Source organism: Arachis stenosperma, chromosome 3 (genome assembly GCF_014773155.1).
Source record: "Arachis stenosperma cultivar V10309 chromosome 3, arast.V10309.gnm1.PFL2, whole genome shotgun sequence".
Taxonomy (NCBI): Eukaryota; Viridiplantae; Streptophyta; class Magnoliopsida; order Fabales; family Fabaceae; genus Arachis; species Arachis stenosperma.
In genome coordinates this window covers 3,833,106-3,839,105 of record NC_080379.1, presented here as the reverse complement: position 1 = coordinate 3,839,105, position 6,000 = coordinate 3,833,106, and positions in this window count along the sequence as shown.

The window sequence follows — 6,000 nt, the reverse complement described above, 5'->3', positions numbered from 1 at the left end:
GCGCCTTCGCAGTAGAAGCGGGGAAATTTCTAGGCTTCATGCTAACACAAAGAGGGATTGAGGCCAATCCCGACAAATGCAGAGCCATCCTAGAAATGAAGAGCCCGACTTGTTTGAGAGAGGTTCAGCAGCTCAATGGCCGACTTGCAGCCCTCTCCAGATTTTTGGCGGGATCGGCACTGAAATCCCTTCCTCTATTTTCTTTATTGAGGAAGGGATGCCAATTTGAATGGACTTCGGAATGCGAGGAGGCATTCCAAGATTTCAAAAAATTCTTAAGCCAACCTCCCATTTTAACTCGACCAATACCAGGAAAGGACCTCGTTCTATACCTATCCGTAGCAAACAGGGCTGTCTCTTCAGCCCTGATCAGAGAAGACGAGGTCGGACTACACCCGGTCTATTTCATCAGTAAGGTACTACAAGGCCCCGAACTAAGGTATCACAAACTCGAGAAGTTTGCCTACTCCTTAGTGATAGCCTCGCGAAGGTTGCGACCTTACTTCCAGGCTCACACAATAAGAGTCCGCACAAACCAACCCATGAAGCAAATCCTCCAAAAGACGGATGTTGCAGGGAGAATGGTTCAATGGGCGATAGAACTCTCCGAGTTCGACCTGAGATATGAAACTCGGACAGCAATTAAAGCCCAATGCCTCGCCGACTTCGTTGCAGAATATGCAGGAGAACAAGAAGAAAAACCGACTACATGGGAACTCTATGTAGACGGATCTTCCAACAAAACAGGGAGCGGCGCAGGCATAATATTGGTAGATGAAAAAGGAACCCAAATAGAGGTCTCCTTAAAATTTGAATTCCCGGCCTCGAACAATCAGGCAGAATATGAGGCCTTGATTGCCGGGTTAAAACTAGCAGAGGAAGTTGGTGCCACAAAGGTAGCAATCTACAGCGACTCACAGGTGGTGACCTCCCAAATAAGCGGAGAGTATCAGGCAAAGGACCCCAATATGAAAAGGTACTTGGAAAAAACCTTGGAGCACCTCGGGCGCTTCGCAGAAACCGAGGTCAAACACATAACTCGGGATCTAAATAGTAGAGCGGACGCCCTCTCCAAACTAGCAAGTACCAAACCAGGAGGAAACAACAGAAGCCTGATTCAAGAAACCCTTCAAGAACCCTCGGTAGCAAAAACAGAAGATAAACAAGAGACACTTGAGGTAGTCGGTTTAAACCTCGGATGGATGAATCCCTTAGTCGAATACCTGAAATTCGACATCCTCCCTAAAGAGGAAAAAGAAGCCAAAAAGATCCGAAGGGAAGCACAACACTATACCCTGGTAAGAAATGTCCTTTACAGAAGAGGGATATCAACGCCATTATTAAAGTGCGTACCGACCTCAAGGACCACCGAGGTGTTGGAGGAGGTACATAGTGGGATCTGCGGAAACCATCTAGGAGCAAGGTCACTCGCCAGGAAAGTAATCCGTGCAGGATTCTATTGGCCGACCTTGCAAAAGGATGCCACAGACTTTGTGAAAAAGTGCCAGCCATGCCAGATGCATGCAAATTTCCACGTAGCTCCACCCGAAGAGCTCATCAGTATCACTTCTCCCTGGCCCTTCGCAAAATGGGGAATGGATTTGTTAGGCCCTTTTCCCCAAGCACCAGGACAAGTTAAATACTTGATCGTGGGAATAGATTACTTCACAAAGTGGATAGAAGCCGAACCACTAGCCACCATCACCGCTCAAAGGAGTCGCAGGTTCCTCTACAAAAACATCATCACAAGGTATGGAATACCTTATTCCATCACCACAGACAATGGAACTCAATTTACCGATGCCACCTTCAGAAGTCTAGTAGCTAGTCTGAAAATCAAGCATCAATTCACCTCGGTTGAACACCCACAAGCCAATGGGCAAGCCGAGGCAGCTAACAAGGTCATACTGGCAGGACTCAAGAAGAGGCTACAGGAAGCAAAGGGAGCTTGGGCTGAAGAGCTCCCTCAGGTGCTATGGGCTTATAGGACAACTCCCCAATCCGCCACGAGAGAAACACCCTTCCGACTAGTTTATGGCGTAGAAGCCATGATTCCAATAGAAATCAATGAGCAAAGCCCAAGGGTAATTCTCCACGATGAGGTCGGAAATATACAGGGGCACAAAGAGGAGCTCGATTTGCTCCCCGAAGTCCGAGAGGGAGCCCAGATAAGAGAAGCTGCACTAAAGCAAAGAATGACTACAAGATACAACAAGAAAGTCATTCGAAGAACATTTGCTACAGATGACTTGGTCCTAATCAGAAATGACATTGGAGTCAACAAATCGGGAGAAGGAAAACTCGCCGCAAATTGGAAGGGACCATACAAAGTCAAAGAAGTCTTAGGAAAGGGTTATTATAAAGTAACCGACCTAAATGACACTGAGCTACCAAGGTCGTGGCATGCTTGTAATATGAAAAGGTACTACAGTTAAAAGCGAACTCTACTCCCTGATGTACTCTTTTCCCAACTTCACGAGTTTTTTCCCAAAGAAAAGGGTTTTTTCTGGAGAAGGGTTTTTAATGAGGCATCATAGTAGAGGCTAAGGGAAAATAGGCTATCAAGACCCTTAGTAGCAAAAAGGTACCTTCCAAATTAATAAAGATCTTTTTTCAATATCTCTTATAGCATCCTTATTTATTCTAAGTCTTTCTACGAAACGCGCCGACTTAAGCTCGACAAAGCGTGAAAATCCCATGAACCGACCTAGATGGTCGTCAGGATAAAACGACGAGGTACAAGTCGGCGTAAAGAGGTTATATGAGTTGATCGTAAGAACTCAGGAATCATCCGACTCTCAAGTCGAAATGAAAATCCGAGTAAAACGAACTCGAAAGAGCTCCGAGTAAAAGAAAACCGAGCTCCGAGTAAAGGAAAAACGCATCACAAAAATAACCTAAGTCATAGAAGCTCACTAAAGTAAAGTTGAGTACAAAGGATAACAAAAGAGATAGGAAAACCTGGAAAAAGTTTAAAGGCTGCATAAAAGCCCTTGAACGAAAAAGGCTCGAGAAAAGCAAGCCAACAAAGAGGTTTCTTCAAAAAAGATCAAAAAATATATCAAAAAAGCATGCACGCACGAAGTAACTTAGAACCCTTATCCAAAAAAGGGCATTTATTTTTCTACGCCCTTGTTTAAAAGGGGCAATCGCCATAAATATTTTTGTTTACGGCCTTAAAAGGCCAAAAAGAAATTGTTCACGACCACCAACAGAGAAACAAAGTTTAAAAAAAGAGGGGACCCACAGGCCGGGCCCCCATATAGCCATAAAAAATAAAGAGTCATTTCTTCAAAGGAGTCGAGGAATCACCACCGCTAGGCTCAGGAGGGGCGCCACCAGGACCGGCCGGAGGAACGGAGGAAGAACCCGAGGCATCCTTAGGACGAGGAGGAGACTCTATAATCCTCTGCCCCCAAGTCTTCAGGTCTGACTCGGAAATGACCTCGGGGGCAGGAGGATCCACGATAGCGCCATCAATAACTACCTTGTCGGGATGTAAAGGAGAAAGGTCCAAGTCGGGAGCAATAACTCTGACTTGTTCCAAGAAAATTCTCCAAGACTCCTCGGCACCATCGGCGATAGAGTCCTCCAACTCGGCGTATGCGTTCCGAGAGTTCAGCAAGTCCTTCCTCACAGCAACAATATCTTGAAATAAACTGTGGTAGCTGTCTTGTGCTGTTTTCCTCAAATTTGCCTCCAAAGTGCATTGAGCCCGCAGCTTACCTACCTCCTCCCTAAGGTGATCCCTCTCCTTCCTCAATTTATCTCTCTCATCCTTCAACTCCTTCTCATGTTTTTCAAAAAGAAGAAGCCTCCCCTCCAACTCCTCAACTTTTGAGGTTGTCCCCAAAGAGCTGAGGGGAGTCTTCTCAAAAATGTCCAAAAGTTTGCCGCAAACACCCGCCGTCCTAAAACTCTCCTCGGCCATGGTGGTAAGGTGGTTTCGAACAGAAACATCATCCATATTTATAAAAGGATAGATGTTCTTTCGGACGAATGCAAGAGCATCCGCCTTAACCCCACCATCAAAAGAAGAAGGGCCAGACTCTAAAGTCTTGCGCTTCTTCTTCTCGGGCTCGGAGAGAATTTGGGCAGAAGGGGGTGGTCGGGGCAAACTCGAGGAAGAAATGACAATGGGTTGAGAAGGAGTGCCAGTGTTCTTAGGAGGAGGAGGAGGAGGAGGAGGAGAGGTGATCGCCCTGGCACCCCCGGACCTAGCCCGGGACTTCGCCTTGGCTTCCTGGACCCTTTGGTAGGCCTCCTGAGCGTTCCTTTTTGCCATATCTACAAAAGAAAACAAATAACAAAAATTACAAGTCGGTAGAATGCAAGTCGGCAGAAACAACTCGGAAATTAGGAATGCATGCACTACCTAATTGAGATTGAACAAAAGTCGGTGTTCCCTGGAGGATTTTCCGGGTATCCAAGTATGGGGATTTCCCCCACGCTTCTCGGAAAAACCCCACAATAGCCGCCTCCACCTCGTCCAGGTCATCGGGACCATACTTTTCACAAGAAGAAGGCGGCGACCAATAAAGGGGGAAGCGGGGAGAGGAATGCTCATCCAGGAAAAAGGGGTGGTGACCCTCTACAGCTTGAAGTTTGAAAAAGAAGTTTTTGAAGTCGTGAAAAGATTCGTCGAAAAGGGTGAAAATCCTCCGACCTTGTATGGCTCGGAAGGATACCCACTGCTGTTTGTTGTTTAGCCCACTAAAAGGCTTGGTCATATGGAAAAGAAAGAAGAAAATCTTCAAAGAGGTCGGAAAGTCCAGAGCATGGCTGATAAACTGGTAGATCTTCAGAAAACCCCAAGAATTGGGGTGAAGTTGAGTAGGGGCAACTCTACAGTGATGCAAAACAGATATCTCGAAATCGGAGAAAGGAAGAAAAACACCCAAACGGGTGATCATGCACTCATACATAAAGAAAAAATGAGGGGCCGCCTCATTTTCTCTCCCAAAACAGACTCGGTCTTCAGGACCCGGGATTATTAGTTCATATTTTGGCTCGTCCTCCTCCGAAGTACAGAGCCGGTGATGAGTACGAAGATGAGTGATAAACTCAGCATCGACCAGGGGTTCCTCCCCAAGAACAGTGTCATCAACCCACAAAGAAAGAACATCTACGGAAGCCATTTTTTATACAAAGAAAAGTGGCAGAAACCTACAAAAAGAAAAAGAAAAAGAAAAAGAAAAAAATACGGCCCCTAAAGAGGAGAGATGCGAAGCCAGAATCTACAGGTCGACCTATCTACTCACAAAACAAAACATGCAAATGCGAAGCATGACATAAAAGAAACAAAACTAACCTTTATCCGAAGAAACGAAGGTTGGAAAGAACGGAAATCTTCGAACACAAGAATGCAGCACGAGCAGGGAAAAAGAAAAGTTTGAAAGATTGCAGAAACGGAAAAACGAAAGAGAGGGAAAGTATTTATAAATAGGCTGAGGGGCATAATGGTAAAAACGAGACAGTCATTAATGAGACTGCACCGTTACCAAAGCCCTCAATCCCTAAACGCTTCCCCAACGGACACGACGCTTGAATTGACATAACTGTCAGAAACAAAAGGTCGCGAAAATCACGTCGGTTTCAAAACCCGTGAAGGTCGGCTACGAACCCGAGTTAAATACTTGAACCCAAGCCTTAAAAGGAACTCGGGCTCAAGTAGGGGCACTGTTCATACCCTGGCCCAATGTTAAAGGCCCAGGTCCAATCGAAAGGCCTGATCCAATAGATTAAGCCTAGTAAAGCACCGACCTCCACTTAAGAGGTCGGTGTCCACCACGACTCAGTACGAAGAAGTCAGTTATGAGATTAGCTGGCAGATAAATACTCATTCAAATGAGTAACCGCCCCTGAAATCTCTCTAACCACTTCATAAAGCCATATCTTAACCTCCCCAAGATAATGGGACGGTTATTATCCTAAAGATACGGCACTACTCCAACGGTGGTTATTGGCTCACCACTATAAGTACACTGACACCAATCAGGT